Below are 19,676 nucleotides of genomic sequence, written 5' to 3'. Positions count from 1 at the left end.
TGTCTTTCCTGGCAATTACCACGGCGAAAAACCAGCCATTTTCAAGCGTAAGCACCGTAATCTGAACGCAAATACCTCAATAATACAGCTCGTCAGAGTGCTGTTATTACTTAGTGAGCTCTTAGGTCTAGTAGATCTCATTACGCCTTAAAAGATGCTACATACAGTCTACATCAGGGATCTTTTCTGGCATCTTTATTGTTATTAATACATAGCAACACTATTGTTCATAAAGTTTCACGCCAAATTCGCTTGTACGCACAAGACTGCACCAAGTGCAGCCCGACACTAAACGAATAAAACATTTGCGGCATACAGTAAACGATCTAGGCAGCTTACACCAATTGACGCGTTACGGGGAAATGGACGTCCAATTGAAATAAATGCAAATATACTCAATTGACTAGAAAACGTATATCAAGAAGCTCAACATACTGTTTAAATTCCAATCCATTGGAAAAAGCTTCCGAATCTAAATTAATGGGCATGCATACTGAAATATGACATTTCATGAAGATCTAATGTCGAATACTTAACTAGCAAAGCATACAGAATATTGAATTTCTCGGCAAAAAATTTCACACAGCCTGAGATGTAAAAGAGCTGCTGTACCTCCCACTTATTACACCAATTCTTAATAGTGTCAGCACAGTGTAACATCCGCGTACGGTACCATTATCACTCTTAGAACGCACACAGGACCGTTTAGCCGTTTTTGTTTGTTTGTTTGTTTTTTGTTAATGGCTACAATTTTCAACACAACGTTGCAGCAGTGATGGAATCTTTTGGCTGGGAATTTTATAGCACTGCTATCAGTAGGCGGATTTGTTGTGTTTTAATAAAACTGGGATTAATAAAGCTGTGTAGGCTGCTACTAGATCTACCAAGAATTAAACTCCCAGTCAAACTTCTGAAATGATTTACTGAAAATTGTAGACCAAAGCCGGTTACGCGCTTTACGCGTTTTAAGATATCTGATAATGTAGCCATACATGAATCCCACACGGCGCTGACATATTCAACAATCGATGTAATATATGTGTGAGGTGCAGCCGATATTTTACACGTCAGGCGGTGTGAAATTTTCATGAAGGTATTCAATACCATGTGTGCTTTGCTAGTTGCATATTCTATATGAGTTCTCTATGAAATGTACTCTCTAATACACACTCTAGGGCATTTAAATTCGGAAGATTTTTCCAAAACATTGGAATTTAAACATTATGCCGAGCTTATTGGATTACATTTTTTTAGTCAGTGAAACATATTTGCATTCATTTCAATTAAGCGTCCATTTCTCCGTGATGAGTCATTGGTGATGCTTTCTAGATTGTATAGATCGGTAGAGCTCAGTAAATAACATACAGCACTCTGATGAGTTGTATTATGAAGGCATTTGTTTTCAGCTTACATTGCTTACGCTTGAAAATGGCGTGGTTTTTCGTTGTGATAATTGTCAGGAAAGATAACTGTAGAAATGACAAGCTGGGACCACCGTTTAAGCGAGTCACGCAGGGCAGGTTGTGAGTAATAATGACAAAAAAGAAAATGAAGCAAAGCTTCCCGCTAAAAATGTCTCTGGGCGCCGCGCCAACAAATCCATGTGGAGAGCCAACATCCATTTGGATACCAAAGATAGGCCGGCATGCAGTCCTCAGTTCGCCTCTTCTGTGCGGCCCGACTGCCCACCACAATGCACTAGAAAAGTTTGCTTCTTTCTTTTTTCGCCATTATTTTTTCCGTTTCTTGCTAGAAAAGTAGCACGGCCATTGGACACTTTCTTACTGCATGAACATCACTGGTCAAGAACAAGATACTATTATATTGAGAATACACCATCTTGATGTTGATGATGAGCGCCTCGCAGGTGTACGTGCTTTTTACTCACGCAGCGCAGGTTCGGGGTGGAGCATGCCCAAGGCACACAGTCAGAATTCTCCACGCACTTACGCTCTCAATCAAGCGGACAATGTCCGCATGCTCCATGTTTTAAATTATCTGCGAGTTAGAAATCACAGCGACGCTCATTAAAGATAGCACGACAGTCGCTGCACGCGCTGCACACGGATACAGCAATGAGTCTTGCCACCTAGCCTGTTACCCGTTCTCAATAACACCCTCTTGGCACTTATTTCGACTTAGTGCTAGCATTTACAAAACACTACGTAACCAGCACCTCAGGCCTTACAGCACTGCCAACATGTTGATAACATGAGATGATTATTCAAAATAGAACCGCGTGGATCGAAAACGAGAACTAAACATTCTAGCTGTGTATGCAAAGCCTAAGTCAAGCTTTGACAGTGTCGGACTCGCGCATGACCAGAAGCTCATGAAAGGTGACCAGCGTCAAACTTCAAGAAAGGTCCACCGGTGCTACGTATATATATGATGGAAACGCTCTCAGCTTTCTGAGAACCGAAAGGGAAAAATATTAGTGAAAAATGAAAAAGTAAAAATTTCAAGTGCAGTGCGCTGAGTAATGCTCAGACGCAGCGCAGGTTTGAGATGGAGCATTCTCAAGGCACACAGTCAGAACTCTTCATGCGCTTACGCTCTCAATCAAGCGGGACAATGTCCGCATGTTCCACCTTTTAAATTCTCTGCGAGTTAGAAAGCGCAGCGACGGTCATTAAAGATAGCACAACACTCGCTGCACTGCATGCAACAATCAGCTATGCAGCCTTGCCTATTACCCGTTCTCAATCACATCCTCTTGACACTTATTTCGACTTAGGGCTAACATTTACAAAACACTACGTAACCAGCACCTCAGAGCGTACAACCCTGCCAACATGTTGATGACATGAGAGGATTATTCAAAATAGAACCCCGTATTTCGAAAACGAGAACTAAGCATTCTAACTCTACATGCAAAGCCGAAGTCATGCTTTGACAGTGTTGGACTCGCGCACGACCAGAAGCTTATGACAGGTGACCAGCGTCAATCTTCAGGAAAAGTCCGACGGGGCTACGATATATGAAGAAATCGTTTTCGGCCAAAAAGTACAGCGATTGCGGCGACTTCGTCCAGCACGCACTACACACCATGCACGGAGCACGTGGGCAAGCCCTGGGGTAAGAAAGTGTGGCCAGCGACAGCCATCACAAACAAAATTCGAACAGTACTCTGCATATTTCAAGTCGCAGCCAACTGACCGTCTATTGTGCACCCACTGAAGAACAAGACTCTACAAAAAAGAACAAAAGTAAAATAACGAAAACACCAACCCTCGCCCCACCAGGCTTACGCTCAATAGTAGGATCCGCTTGAAAACAAACTTGCCCTTGCCAGCGAGCGCATATTCCGAAACTCTGATCGAAAGTTTCCCTCTCTGTATTTTTTTTTTCGCACCCTCTGGGCGATGCCTCTCGCACACAAAGCCTGAATATCTGCAGAGCTACTCGGCAGGAACAGGGCGCTCGCAAGCCCAGAGTAAGGGAAGAAAGACTGCGCGCTCGGAAGAAAAGGGCTTTGTGCTCCGACCCCACCAGCTCCCCCTATTTTTCCCAGAAACAAGGGACCCGCGAACGACGCTTGAAGGGAGGGAAAATTACTTCTGGGCCCGGGCAGCTTTGGGGCTAACTTCACGGTAACCTTGTATTGTTAATTTAGGACTGCACACCACTGGAGTCTTAAAAGTGCAGCCTATATTTTATAAAAACGACATGCTTTGCTTCAGCGGAACAGAATATGACGTAATGTCGTAGGGGAATACTGAATTAAGTTTACATGCTTATGTTCCCGTTGGAACCGTTAAATTAAAATTGAACAATTGAACGCAAGCAAGAGTACATGCATTTGTTTGACAACTATGTAAAAGAACAAAGGAATACTCCTACTCGTGCTCTGCGCAGCTTTTTGCGAGAGCAGTGGTGGTGGTTTCTATGGGGGGATTATCTTTACTCTATCTGTAGGCAATTCCACGACCTGATTACTTAAACTTGAAGATCGCGTTTCTAGCACAGTCTGCTAAAGCCAAAGTTCTCGAAAAACGTCTATTCTTTATTTTTTCTTGTCACTGCTGGCCGCTCATTTCACGAACGCTCGGCGTGCACGAAGCGAGAGACGTCTTCTAACAAAACGTTGTTTCCTCAACTTGTACCGGAGTGTCTCACTCCCGTCACAAAATTCGTGATGAGCGCAGCTATCCTTTATGGCGGGCTCATATGAGATAAGTTAAGTTCCGGACACGAAATTAGTGCTAGCATTACGTCCATAAAACAGCTGATTCACTCAGTCGCAGCAAAGGCAGGCGAAAACAATTATAGAATCTTAGCGGCAACCTGCAGCTCCCCTGAATGATTTTTGAGATTGGTCCGTTAGACGCCCTCATTGCCTTCACCCAAAGATGCTTCTCCAAACACTTGGTATCCCTGCTTTCAGCATCATGGACTGCGTAAATATTTTTATAAACTTTAATTTGGCTTCTGATCCCGGGTGTAAATCTGAGCTTACTAAGGCGGCGATTTGGGCTATAGTTGGTATCACACAACGAAAATATACGGTCCTGCGTGGAGAGACATGGCACACTGTGTGGCACTGCGCCCTTCTTTCCCGGGGTGCATCACTTCTCAACCTCGTGGAGACTCGTTTTGCAAATCTTGCAGCTGCAGTTAAACCCTTTTGTAAGGTACATGCACTGGGGAGCAGCTTTTATCTCCATAATCAGAGGTATATAATCCCATTTTCAAACCAGACGTTATTTCGACCTAGGCATCCTACGACTAAAATCGCAAAAATTAAATGTATATCCCTTAGCATAAGCGTTATTATCGCTTTGATTTACATGTTGCATTTTCTTGATGGACCACCGCACACTGAATACACTTCGCAACTTTCTTATATTATTTCCGAACTACGTTTGTAGATGATTGCAAAGTGCCATCGCGATGTGACTAGGCACCGCAACGAGCGATTCCCAACTCCGGAAAAAGTTATATGTCTGGTAACACTACAAAATCTCAAGTAGAAAAAAAAAAAGAAAAAAAAAGAAGCCACGATATCGTGAATGTAGCCAGCTTACCGCCAAGGTGCTAGTAGCAGCCAGAACTATAAAACATCACCAGCAGAAATATCATTCCAAATTTTTTGCTTGGTTGTCAAAGAGTAACATTGGCTAACAGAACCACTTCTGTTATGTCGTTTGTTTTGGTCTCGGCTGGGCTGTCTTCCTTTCTAGTCACAATGGTTTCTTTACGTCAGTAGCACCAGCTGATCGCTTTCTTCGCATTTACCGGATAGATTGGTTTATACCGAAAAGCAGCGTAATTGACAATTCCCGCTGTATTCTTTCTCCTAGCTAGCGGACACTATACGTATATGCGGTACGCCCTGATAGGAAGCTCCAATAAAAACAATTAGTTGTGGTTTAGCTCTAGTTAAGCCTAGTTGAATTGCGAAAGCAATGGCGGAGGCTTATTTTGCCAGCTACACTATTTGCCTATCACGCCCTGTAAGTGTAAGGGGCTACAATATTGGGGACACTGGCTGTCGGAGTATTGTTTTCGCAATAATTGAAGAACCCAACGCTCACTCCCACTAGGCTCGGGCAGATGATCGCATGTGCAGTCGCGCTTGTGGTCCTCGCGGCAAGCCTGAGGAGCTCATCTACGTTGCATTCCCACGGCAGGTGCTTGTTTTAGTCATCCTATAGCTGAATGGCCTGCTTTTATTGCGAAAGTAATACTACTACAGCCAAAGCGAGACCTCGGGTGGCCACAGGTACGCCGTGAAGAGGCGTAGCTACAGTCTCCTTGTAAAAAAATCAGCCTGCCATAACATTTGAACTCACGTTACCCTTATGCCACGGGCAGGAGCTCCCAACTCGGGTCGCTCCTTTCATATGGGAGTGTGATATCAGAATCAGCCTGCCAGAACCGTTCGCATTCTCGTTACCCCTACGACACGAAGGCACGTCCATACGGCTTGGTTGAAGCGTGACTTTATATGTGTGCTAGTAGCTTGCGCTCTCGCGTCACACACTTGAAGGATGAGCTTAAGTGTTCCCAATAATGTAGCACCTTACACTGAGAGGGCGTGAAAGGGGAATAACGTAGGAGGCAATTTCAATTACTGACCTATGTTCAAAATCGAAGTGTTCACCTATATACCATGCAGGAGTGCACCACCGTCGTGAAAACCAGGTACAAACAGCAGGGCGAAATCATTATGACAGTCTAGCTGATTCCGGCGTTTGGAGGCCATCTTTTGCCCTTTCTACAAAAGAACTGAAATATTTGCATAGTCCCTGAACCTCTTGCATGGTGCGCTTGTGCAAAGCCAGGCCACGACTTGCCTTTATTCAACTAGGACAGCTAATTGGGCTAGTTGGTAAGAATTCATACTACAGGAACAGCGCAAAAAGACGACGGTCAAGAAAAGAGCACAAGAGTCTATCAACCGAAATTTATTGAAAAAAAAACCGCATCTCTTTTTAAAAGTGTCACTGTGCTACAAGTCACGCGCTTAAACAACGCATGCCTCTGGTCAATGAACTATCAACACGAGTGGTCAGTAAACATGAATTTCTTTTTCATGCAAAGTCAATGTGGTGCTGCTAACGCACGAGTCCCTCGCTTTTTGTATTTGGTACGCCTCTGCCAGCTCTCGGGTTATTTTATCTCTATGCCTGAATAGCACTACTGTCCTATCAAGAAAAGGCGAACACCCTTGGCATGAATTGCAATGTTCGGCGAGGTTTCTAAAGGGCCGACATGAGAGGGAACGATAATGCTCCCGTAATCTCTTATTAAGGCCCTTTTGAACTATGTGTGCTCTTTCGCACTTCAGCGGAGTGCTGCAAACAACGCCTATAGCACATTCGACGTACTTGAAATTGTTTGGTTTGGTTTGGTTTGTGGGGTTTAACGTCCCAAAGCAACTCAGGCTATGAGAGACGCCGTAGTGGAGGACTCCGGAAATTTCGACCACCTGGGGTTCTTTAACGTGCACTGACAACGCACAGCACACGGGCGCCTTGCTTTTCGCCTCCATCGAAAAGCTGCCACCGAGGGCGGGATTCGATCCCGTGTCCTTGGGAACAGTAGTCGAGCGCCGTAACCACTCCGCCACCCCGGCGGGGTGTAGCTGAAATTGTGCCGAATGCCACAGCCTCCCTAGGCGTACGTGTGACTCAGCCCTTTAATGAGCCCATGCGCAGATGTGGCCAAGCTTCTTTGGAACTGTAGACACAGCTTGTACCCCTTGTATCCATTTTCTCAGTCCCCCCTTCTTCAAACGATGAGTTATGATGAGGACGTATAGCACCACTGCATAATTTTGCTTCTCTTTTGGTTGAGGGTCAGCAGAGCCTACCTGAGCTTGCCTAGAACGCTTGAGCAAACGTTCGCTTACTGACGCCAAGTCAGAAAGCGGAAAGCCAGCGCTTATCAATCTTGCCACCTGTTTATGGAAGCTTCTTTTGATGGTGTGGAAGTAAGACTTCGAAACGGCCGATTGTAAGCATCAGGCCACAATACCTATTTTTACTTTTTGGGTAAGCAGACCTGTGTCAAGGGTGTCAAGGGTGTCATAAGCCTCCGGGTGTCATAAGTCCAACACACGTGGTCCCTCAGTAACCTCTACCACAAGTCCAGAACGCGAAATTCATTGCCCTGCGGCTGTTCCAACGTAAAGGTAAGACCCATTGCGCAATCCTCAAAAACTTTTCGTACATCATCGTGAATACGAAGTCCCACACTTTCTTCGACAATGAGAAGGTAATCGTCCACAGAACGGAACACGCGTGCAGTTACCTCTGAGTTGGGCTTGTACAAAGGCCAACGTTTCCTAGAAAAATGTCGCTCAAGCAGGGCGCCACACAGGACCTGATACAAACCCCAGCTTTCTGTACAAACGTGCCACCACGTCAAGACACAAAGATTGATTTCAGGTAGAAGCCCAGTAGCTCAAGAAAGGGCTCAACTGATATGCCACACTGGCATCTAAACAGATGTACTCTTTGGTAGATATAAGTAAAGCGGCCTGCGGAAGCGAGCAATAGAGATCAACCACATCGATACCTGAGTGGTTAGAGCGCCCGTCTCAGCTGCGGGAGGTGGTTAGTTCGAAACCCACCGCCGGACACCCACCGGTAAAAATGGGTACAAGCGGCCCCCGGCCTGGCGCTCGGCTTTTCTAGGGGTGTGCGTTTGGGAGAAGCTCCGTAAACCCCGCTGCGCGCCCCTCCTCCGCAGTGGGCCCAAATCCAGTTTCGAACATCGCAGCCTGCAAAGGTGGTTCAGTTTGTCTTGCAAAGGTACTTCCTTTGAGCGTCACCTGAAGTGCTCCCTTTGAGCCTCAGCTGCAGCAGTCCTAAAAAAAAAAATGGGCTGTTGCCGCGCAAGGCGGACTTATTGTTGTCCGATGGCGGAACGAATCACTGCCACATCGGCGCAACTATTTGAGCCGTGACCCCTTTTCCCAAGCATTTCACCCCAGAAGAGCCGAGCACCAGGCCGGGGGAAAGCTTGTACCCATTTAAAAACCTCCTTGAGAGTTCCTTGGACTGCCAGAAGATCAAATCAGTCAATATTGTCGACCACAAATCCTGACTGCTCATTGGAGGGTCAATTTCTAAAGTTAAAGCTCAGCTACTTTGGTCATCTGATGAGAAGAGAGGAGTCGCTGGAGAAAGATTTGATGTTGGGAAAGGTTGAGGATCGCCGGAGAAGGGGAAGGCAGCGAACGCGATGGTTAGATGGCATCCTCGAGGCACTGCAGATGAAGTTATGTGATGTTAGGAAGATAGTGAGAGACCGGAAAGCGTGGCGTGACATGGTCAATAGGGTCACGAAGAGTCGGACACGACTGAACGACTGAACTAAACTGCGCTTTACCCGATGCGCTTTACCCGATTTGGCTTTCGCCTGCAAAAAACTGCGTCACTGTCTCTGAATTTTTATTCTGAATGGGTCTTGAACTAGTAACTTGTTAAGATATTGCTACAAATACAAAAAAATGTCATGCTGCCAAGTTTCTTTTTCTGATAGTATTGTACGAAATGGCATCCATTACTTGTGAAATTTGATGGTAAAAAATACATCAACCTCGAGCCGCTCAGCTTTTTCTATCCAGCGGAAAGGCGTCCAAGGTTCAAATCCTGCGCCAGAAGCCTCACCTTTTCTTTTTCCTTTGAGGGTTTAAGAGAAAGAGGTACAAAATGTTTCCCAATAAAATGCGTTTTTTCCGATAAAATTCTGTTGATAGGCATTGCGCGTGCGCAATGCCTCTCAGCACCTGCGTGCGCGCTCATCATTGCAATCAGGCCGGTGCATTTCCAATCTAAAGGGGTCTTGTTCCTGACCAACGAGATTCATGTAGTCGCAAAGTGGCGTATGCCCATGTTGCTTTCCGAGAATCAAACGGAAAAAATAACAGTGAAAAAGGAAAAAGTAAAGCTTTCTAGTGCGGTAATGTGAGCTCGGCAGGCACAGGAAAATCAAACTGAGGACTGCCGACCAAATTTTGGCCGCCAAGTGGATATGTTGGCCGTCTACGTGGATTTTTCGGTGTGGCGCCCAGGGACCGCTTCAGCGGGATGCTTTCTTCCATTCTGTTCATTATTCGTTACAGCCTGCCCTGCCAGACTCCCTTATACGATGGTTATCGCGCGTAATTTTTCAGGGCTGTCTTTCCTGGCAATTACCACGGCGAAATACCAGCCATTTTCAAGCGTAAGCACCGTAATCTGAACGCAAATACCTCAATAATACAGCTCGTCAGAGTGCTGTTATTTCTTAGTGAGCTCTTAGGTCTAGTAGCTCTCATTACGCCTTAAAAGATGCTACATACAGTCTACACCAGGAATCTTTTCTGGCATCTTTATTGTTATTAATACATAGCAACACTATTGTTCACAAAGTTTCACGCAAAATTCGCTTGTACGCACAAGACTGCACCAAGTGCAGCCCGACACTCAACGAATAAAACATTCGCGGCATGCAGTAAACGATCTAGGCAGCTTACACCAATTGACGCGTTACGGGGAAATGGACGTCCAATTGAAATAAATGCAAATATACTCAATTGACTAGAAAACGTATATCAAGAAGCTCAACATACTGTTTAAATTTCAATATTTTGGAAAAAGCTTCCGAATCTAAATTAATGGGCGTGCATACTGAAATATGACATTTCATGAAGAACTAATGTCGAATATTTAACTAGCAAAGCATACAAAATATTGAATTTCGCGGCAAAAAATTTCACACAGCCTGAGATGTAAAAGAGCTGCTGTACCTCCCACTTATTACACCAATTCTTAATAGTGTCAGCACAGTGTAACATCCGCGCACGTTAACATTATCAGACTCTTAGAACGCACACAGAACCGTGTAGCCGTTTTTGTTAGCTTTTGTTTTTTTGTTAATGGCTACAATTTTCAACACAACGTTGCAGCAGTGATGGAATCTTTTGGCTGGGAATTTTATAGCACTGCTATTGTTAGGCGGATTTGTTGTGTTTTAATAAAACTGGGATTGATAAAGCTGTGTAGGCTGCTACTAGATCTACCAAGAATTAAACTCCCAGCCAAACTTCTGAAATGATTTACTGAAAATTGTAGAACAAAGCCGGTTACGCGGTTTACGCGTTTTAAGATATCTGATAATGTAGCCATACATGAATCCCACACGGCGCTGACATATTCAACAATCGATGTAATATATGTGTGAGGTGGTGCCGATATTTTCCATGTAAGGCGGTGTGAAATTTTCATGAAGGTATTCAATACCATGTGTGCTTTGCTAGTTGCATATTCTATATGAGTTCTCTATGAAATGTACTCTCTAATATACACTCTAGGGCATTTAAATTCGGAAGATTTTTCCAAAACATAGGAATTTAAACAGTATGCCGAGCTCCTTGGATTACGTTTTTTTAGTCAGTGGAACATATTTGCATTCATTTCAATTAAGCATCTATTTCTCCGAGATGAGTCATTGGTGATGCTTTCTAGATTGTATAGATCGGTAGAGCTCAGTAAATAACATATAGCACTCTGATGAGTTGTATTATGAAGGCATTTGTTTTCAGCTTACGTTGCTTACGCTTGAAAATGGCGTGGTTTATCATTGTGGTAATTGTCAGGAAAGACAACTGTAGAAATGACAAGCTGGGACCACCGTTTAAGCGAGTCACGCAGGGCAGGCTGTGAGTAATAATGACAAAAAAGAAAATGAAACAAAGCTTCCCGCTGAAAATGTCTTTGGGCGCCGCGCCAACAAATCCATATGGAGAGCCAACATCCATTTGGATACCAAAGATAGGCCGGCATGCAGTCATCAGTTCGCCTCTTCTGTGCGGCCCGACTGGCCACCACAATGCACTAGAAAAGTTTGCTTCTTTCTTTTTTCGCCATTATTTTTTCCGTTTCTTGCTAGAAAAGTAGCACGGCCATTGGACACTTTCTTACTGCATGAACCTCACTGGTCAAGAACAAGATACTGTTATATTGAGAATACACCGTCTTGATGTTGATGATGAGTGCCTCGCAGGTGTAAGTGCTTTTTACTCACGCAGCGCAGGTTCGGGGTGGAGCATGCCCAAGGCACACAGTCAGAATTATCCACGCACTTACGCTCTCAATCAAGCGGACAATGTCCGCATGCTCCATGTTTTATATTTTCTGCGAGTTAGAAATCACAGCGACGGTCATTAAAGATAGCACGACAGTCGCTGCACTCGCTGCACATGGGTGCAGCAATGAGTCTTGCGGCCAAGCCTGTTACCCGTTCTCAATCACACCCTCTTGGCACTTATTTCGACTTATTGCTAGCATTTACAAAACACTACGTAACCAGCACCTCAGGCCTTACAGCACTGCCAACATGTTGATAAAATGAGATGATTATTCAAAATAGAACCGCGTGGATTGAAAATGAGAACTAAACATTCTAACTGTATATGCAAATCCGAAGTCAAGCTTTGACAGTGTCGGACTCGCGCAAGACCAGAAGCTCATGAAAGGTGACCAGCGTTAAACTTCAAGAAAAGTCCGTCGGTGCTAGGTTATATATATGATGGAATCGCTCTCAGCCACGCAGTACAGCCATTGCACCAACCTCGTCCAGCACGCACTGCACACCATGCAAGGAGCACGTGCGCAAGCCCTGGGGCGAGAAGGTGAGACCAGCGACAGCCATCACAAACAAAATTCGAACAGTACTCTAGATATTGAAAGTAGCAGCCAACTGAACGCCTACTGTGCGCTTACTGAAGAGCAAGACTCTACAAAAAAGAACAAAAGTAAAATAACGAAAACACCGACCCTCGCCCAACAAGTTTACGCCCAACAGTAGGATTCACTTGAAAACAAACGTGCCCTTCCCAACATGCGCATATTCCGAACCGCTGCTAGCTGGTTTCCCTCTCTTTTTTTTTTCGCCCCCTATGGGGATGCCTCTCCCGCACAAAGCCTGATCATCTGTAGACCGACCCGGCAGGAACAAGGCGCTAGCAAGCCAAGAATGACAGCGCGCTCGGAAGAAAAGGGTCAGGGAGGACTCCGGAAATTTCGACCACCTGGGGTTCTTTAACGTGCGCTGACATCGCACAGCACACGGACGCCTTGCTTTTCGCCTCCACCGAAAAGCTGCCGCCGAGTCCGGGATTCGATCCCGCGTCCTTGGGAACAGTAGTCGAGCGTCGTAACCACTGCGCCACCCCGGCGGGGTGGATGAAGAATTAACAGTGTTCTTGCTTGACCACAGCCGCTGCTGCTACTGACTACATATTGCATTGATGTAGTCCAATAAAGTTTTATAAGCTGAGTCGGGAAGGTTAGCTAGTTATTTAACAGTGATTTTGTCCCGGCCAGGTGCAGTACCACGTTTTATTTTGCTCACGGCTGCCCGTAAGTCGTGGACCTTGAACGGCTGATCAAGCTCAGCATTCTCAGAGCCTGCATAAGAGTACGCCTGCCCACGGGTGTCCTGTATGTTGTACAAATATCGGTCACTGAGTTTGTGCGCGAGTTGTGTAGTATTACCAGAGAAGGTGTGGATTACACGCTGAAGATGCTTTTGTGTTTCTCTACGTGTCTGAGTTGGATCAATGAGGGCGCGAAAGAGGCGCCTTGTGTTTCGGCTGGAGATTTGAAGCGCTGCCGTGTTGCACCTAACCACCCAGTTAGAGTCGGTGAGCTGGGCCGCGTACTCAGCCGCTCGCTGGGTGCGCTCGGCAGTTCGAGCTTTAAGGTTTCTGTTATCATTCTGCCGGCGCCATCGGTGGACAAGGCAGTGCCGAGCTTCCCAGGTAGGTGGTTGTCCACATCCGATACCACCTCTGAAAGCTGAATCTGAGTTTCGGTGGAGCGAAGGTGTGACAATAATTGCTGGGACCATGAGGTGTACCCTTGCTCTGTAATGGATGTTGTGTTGTCTAAATTTTGCCTGAATTTCGTCCAATCTGGGAGACGGGCTTGTGTTGTGGGTTTAAAGAGTGGACGAGTTCTGATTCTGGTATTGATAATGCAGTGGTCGCTGCCGAGGGTTTCCTCGGTGTTGACCCAGTCTGCATGTTGGATGTTATAAGTAAAGGTGAGGCCCTGAGTTACCAAGTCGGGTTGGGTGGACGGGGTCAGTGTGAAGAGTGAGGCTCAGCGTGGACGCAAGCTCCGCCAATCGGTGCCTTCGCTTTTCTTCACGGTGGTATCCCCAAAGCCGACTGGGGGAGTTAAAGTCGCCTACAATCAGGGGGAGGGTCTCGACCTGCGACTCTCAGCGCTCGGCTGAAGAGGTCTGCAAAAGAAATGTGTTGCAGTTTAGGAGGACAGTATACATTGAGAATGTGAAGTGGTGGGTCCTGCTTGCGGAGAGGGAGGAGAGTCACCATCACGTAGGAATATACAATTTGGAGGTCGAGGTCGACAAGATTAGCTGTATAATTTTTGTGGACACAAGGACAAGTCGAGGGGTCTTGTTGGAATGTCGTATAGCTTGTGAGTGCGGCACCCATCCCTGGCTCTTGGAGGGCTACCACGGCTGGTAAGCATTCAAAAGTGGCGAGGTAAATACGGAAGTTGGCCCGCTTACAGTGAGCACGGAAACTTCTGCAGTTCCACTGTGTTATTGTAAATGGGGAAGCCGAGTTTGAAGGTGGAAAGCGCTACTACTTTTACGGGGCCCCGCCATCATTACGATAAATTTAAATTTGGAGGGAGCGACTACCTCAGAGCCAGCACCCAAAGGCTGGGCATGGATCTCGATACCCGGGTGAGGGGCAGCTTCCTCGGTGTCCGCGTCTATGATTTGACGGCTTGTTTTGGGATGTCGAGAGGACACAACCCGAAGGGGTCCCGACCGACGGAGAAGGCGGGCATTTTCACCGACATGTTTTGAAATCATAGCCGGAACAGTCTCCTTGACCTTGGTCAGGACCTGCTCCATTGCTGCACTGATAATTGAGGTCAGTTTCGTAGTCAGGCGGTCCTCCATCTCAGCGAGGACCGCCGCGAAAGCTATTGATGATGCCACCGGCTCGCTCTCCATGTTCTCTGAGCTAGGAGGGCTTGGAGGATTAGAAGCCAATCGGCTTTCTAAAGCTTGAATTTTGGTAAGCAGCCCCTCATTTTGAGCCCGGGTGGCTGCCATCTGTTTCTGGCGCTCGATATCAACGTAAGAATGGGAGGGAGGGGGAGAAGAGGAGGCAACCCCACCCATGCCACTCACCTGTTTCTCATTTTTCACGGCACGGGCCCATGCGTCAGCTGTGCCATCTGTCTTGTTAGTATGGGCTTCGTGGCCTTTTCCCCCATTCGGTGGTGGTGGAGGCGTCACCTCCGGCAGGGGACTCTTGCTGCTTTTTCGCTGTGACGTCTGACGTTTTGAGACGTCTTTGGTCGTGGCGCCGGAGTGTTTTGGCTTCCCGTCAGAATGCCGTGTTGCTGGAGGCCCCGAGCGCTTGGCCGTAGACGGCGAGCGGATTTTCCCCGCGCACTCAGGAGAGTTTGTTGGGTGCCCGAACCCACATGTTGCACATTTAGGCTGACAGTCGTGAGGAGCCCGCACCCCTTCCACTGCCGGCACCTTTTGGCCACACAGGCCGCAGTTTTCACCATTCGGGTTAGGACACGTGTCCGCCCGGTGTCCAACTGTGCCGCGCTTCACACATGCCGGAATTGTTCTTTTGTATGCCCGGACTTTAGAAAACTGCTGTGGTCACATTCATACCAAAGGCCAGCAAAGCAATAAACATGGACAACCTCCGCCCCATCCCTCTTACCTCTTGTGTGGGCAAACGTATGGAGACGATGGTGCGGGACCGGTTGTCTGAGTACCTTGAGACACAAAATGTATTCGCGGACACCATGTACGGATTACGCCCACACAGATCCGCACAGGATGTCTTGCTTCAGCTATATCGGGAAGTCCTTGACCCCCTCTAGTGCCCTCATAATGACAGGGTCGTACTCGCCCTGGATCTTAAGGGGGCTTTCGACAATGTAACGCATGATATTATTCTCACTCATTTAAGTCAAACGAACTGTGGTCATCGTGCCTTCCAATATATCCGCAAATTCCTCACTGACCGCCACTTTTACATCCGCATTCGGGATAACGAACACGGCCCTTTCCCCCTAGGTACCAGGGGAACACGCGCAAGGCACAATGCTTTCTCCCCTGCTATTCAATTTGGCCATGATGCGCCTGCCGGCCCAGCTGGGTGCTGTGGAGGGCGTGCAGCATGCTCTGTACGCCGACGACTTCACCCTGTGGGCCACACAGGGCTCGCTTGGAGACATTGAGGGCAGCCTGCAGCAGGCGGCGACTATAGTAGACCGCTATGCTAGCCGCTGCGGCCTTCAATGCTCCCCACAGAAATCGGAATTTATGCACATCCACCCCCCTCCTAAATGCACCACCTAAATTCAACTTACTCTTCAATCAGGTCCAATTCCAGAAACACAAGAAGTCCGAGTACTGGGACTCTTCATTCACCAACACCGCAAGCCAGACACCACATTGGCTAAACACCGCAAGGTGGGGGACCAGGTGGGCCGCATGGTCCGCCGGGTTTCCAATAAACGGGGGGTTACGAAGCAAAGCCTTGCGGCTAGCAAACGCCTTCGTAACCAGTCGAATCCTGTATTCGACTCCATATCTCCACCTGCAAGGTGAGGATGCCCTCGAGGTCATTCTCCGCAAAATCTTTAAGCGGGCCCTCGTTATTCCGGTCAATACCTCAAACCAGCGCCTCATGGCGCTGGGAATGGTGAACACCTTCAGGGAATTGAGGGAAGCGCACCTCACATATCAATATACGCGTTTGTCACAGACGCAGTCGGGCCGTCGCCTTCTTGCCCGGCTCCACATCAATCATACCACACTTGTGGAAGAACGGGCATGCATTCCAGCGCCGTGGAGATGCGCCCTCCGCGTACGCCCTCTTCCCGCCAAAATGGCACGCGAAGACCATGATGGCAGACGCCTGGTGCGGGCGGAAGCCCTGGCACGCCATTATGGTTATAAACGCGGCGTTTTTTATGTGGACGCCTCTGGCCCGCACCATAGGGGGTGGTACACGGCCGCAGTCGTCCACGAGGAGAAAACAGTCAACGGTCTTAGCTTCAGGGCCCGCTACATAACTCATGCGGAGGAGGTCGCCATAGCATTGGCTGCTTCCCACTCTGACTCGAAATATATAATTTCCGACTCGCGAGGGGCCTGTCGGAACGTCGAACAGGGCTGGACCCCTTATCTAGCCTACCGAATACTTCAACATAGCTCCTACACTGGGGACCCCGTTACCCGATATATTATTTGGGCTCCTGTTCATCAGGGGCTGGCTGGAAACGAGGCTGCGACGCCGCCATCCGCGCGCTCTCTCCAGGAAGTTTCCTCCTCCTCCCCCTCCGACCAGGACGCTGATCCTAATCCGGCCTATACATTCAAAGATATCGTAAATTACTACCAATCTAGCCACAGCCTTTACACCCGCCCATGTAAAGGCCTTTCAAAAACGGATGAGCGGCTCTTACTCCGCCTCTATACCAACACACTGCTGTGCCCGGAAGCTCTAAAGCACTTCGACCCTGCTTTCTCTGGCAGCTGCCCGCAGTGTGGGGTGGCGTCTTCGGATATCTACCACATGGTGTGGGCCTGCCCCTCAAATCCGGCTATCTACCCTCACCCCAACCCAACCCGGGAGGACTGGGAGCCGACCCTGCTCGGCTGCTCCAACCTGCAGGCCCAACGGACCTTAGTCGGACGAGTCCGAGCGGCGGCAGACGCCACTGGGGTCCCGCACTAAGAACCTTCACCTAGTGTTTGTGAGGGTTGGCCCCTTCAGGGGCAGCTCATGCGTAACCTCCCGTATTTGTATCCTATATAAATGTTTTCCACCACCACGCGAAGCCAGCGAGAGTGCGGCCAGTATAGCTCCCGCTACAAAACGCGCGTCGAAACAGCCGTCGTCCGCAACCGAAGCAGTGGCGGGTACAATGGATGCCTAAAACATGTACAACCACCGGTAAGAGGCTAGTCACCGCCGCAAAAGGCGGTGGGCTATCAGTCCCAGCCCCGTAGGGCCAGGAGGAGCCACCCTCCTCCATCTCCGCGATGTCAGTGCATGTTAAAGATCCACAAGTAGTTGACATTACTCCGCGGCCCTCCGCTACGGCTCCGCTTTCTTTCCATTTTTTCTCACATCTTCCCCCTTCTATTACACCGCGGTACTGGTGTCCACAGAGTAAGCGTGAAAGATACAGCGCCTTTCCTTTCCTATTAGCCAATGGCAACGGCGAGGCTCACGATGAATGCGAGGATAGAAAAAACTTCATTTTCTACAGATTCGATGTGTTTGTGAATGTTGCTGGTCGCTTGAGCACCATAGTCGATCTTTGGTCCAGGATGCCACACTTCACTGCTACCATTGTGGCTCGGAGTACGAGCTCTTTGCTCTTCCTAATCGTCGCTGACCAGAGAGTGCCGGTTGTACCATGACACCATGAACCATTGCGTAGGAAACATCTTATGTAATTTGTGTGGTTGTGGATGAGTGTCGGTTTGTAATCTCTGGCTGTGTACTGCCTGCTTTAGGGTTAGCCTTTTTGTGGGCTTTGGTAGCGTTGTCACTGGCCTCTAGAATGATCTAGTATATCTGAGTACCTGGTGATAACAGGGTGAAAGGCGCCCATGGTGCAGAGTATTGAGTTGCCCGGGGCCCGGGCTTGATTCAGTTTTTAGTCTGATCATTTCTGCCCTCACCTCTGCCTTCATGATGGGGGCGTCAAGCGTCTCGTTGAACCGGCGTTGGGCGACGCTGGTTGTCCGCAAAGTACGTTTTTACTAGGAGCCGGCCCAGCCCTTGTAACGAGTATTTCGCGGCTCCACTAAATAAAGTTTTTCACCAACCTATTCATACACACCACGTAGTCTCCTTCGTTCGAAGGCGGGTCTGACTGTTGCCAATCTTATTCCCGATTGAGGTTTTGGATTTGTTTGGTCCAGCAGATGCCGGTGCATGCCCCACGTGCTGGCGAGATTTATGCCTCCCTCCATTTCATCGCATTTGCTGAACAATGTTTGTTGGCACAAATTTGATCGCGTAGGTTTCAATTTCCTTGTTATGCCTGGTGATCTGTCTTTTAAGATTCTTGTTCGACTTTCGCTTTTTCAGCCTGCGTTCCACGCTCTGTTCAGCGTCCCACATGTGGAGCAGTCGTCTATCCGCTATACCAGGCGTATCGTCTCCTACCAGCGTCTTTGTAACCTCCCCACGTGGCGTTTGAGTGCTTTCGGCCATTCCTCAATGTTCGCAATTCGTTCTAATTGCGTGGTTGCCATGATTTCTTGAAATTAATCCCATTCCGGCACGGCCGGTTGGTGCGCACTGCGCGTCTTCGCTTGTGGACCTCATGATCTGTCGGGGCGATACGCCGCGTGCCCCTTGTCGAACATAACCAGCATTTCGTTGAAGGTTTAAAGTTTTACCGGGGGGTGGCGCTGCGGTCGCCGAGATGTGTGGACGTGATCCCATCGGCTCCGTCATCTTCACATGATTTCGCAGTGATTTCTGTCGATTTTCACGGAAGTTCTTGCACCAGCAGTTTCGTGAAGTTGCAGGGAATTCGTGAATACCCGATTTTGAGGTGGGTCATCATTTTCGAAGAGTCTACAAGTACCTTTCTACCACGTCAACGCCGCCGCCGAACTAAGCTTAGGCATGCACACCAGACGCCGGCGCTAGCCAGAAACGCGCTAGCTCGGCGAGACGCCAGCCGCCCTTCGCGCTGGGCGCAACACGTAGAGATTGGCAACCGATGAAATGAATAGCTCTGCGGAGGATTTACCAGAAGCGCCGATTAATCGAAAAGAAGAAGACATGGGTGGCATAGTGGTGAGCAGCCGGAAAACGAAGAAAAAGGAACGCGCCCAACCTACTGCGCAACTTTCACAGCAAGCACAACATGCAAGCGGCGGGCAGGTGAGCTCTTCTCGCAAGCCTTCTAACATTAAGAACCGGGTGATAAAAACCTCGCGCATGCCACCCTTGCCGCAAGACAACATCAAGATAGTGATTCGCCCAAAGGACGGTTTGAACTTGCAAAAGATCGGACCTACCTTAGAGAGCAAAGCCACTATGGCAGCAGTTAATCTTGATCCACAGCAGACCACAGAGAACATAATATGTCCCAATATTACGCAGAACATCATGGTGGCGAGCACGCCCT

This window comes from Amblyomma maculatum, chromosome 9, assembly GCF_055883805.1.
Source record: "Amblyomma maculatum isolate TAMU_Amacu chromosome 9, ASM5588380v1, whole genome shotgun sequence".
NCBI lineage: Eukaryota > Metazoa > Arthropoda > Arachnida > Ixodida > Ixodidae > Amblyomma > Amblyomma maculatum.
Note: the sequence above shows the minus strand (reverse complement) of the source record.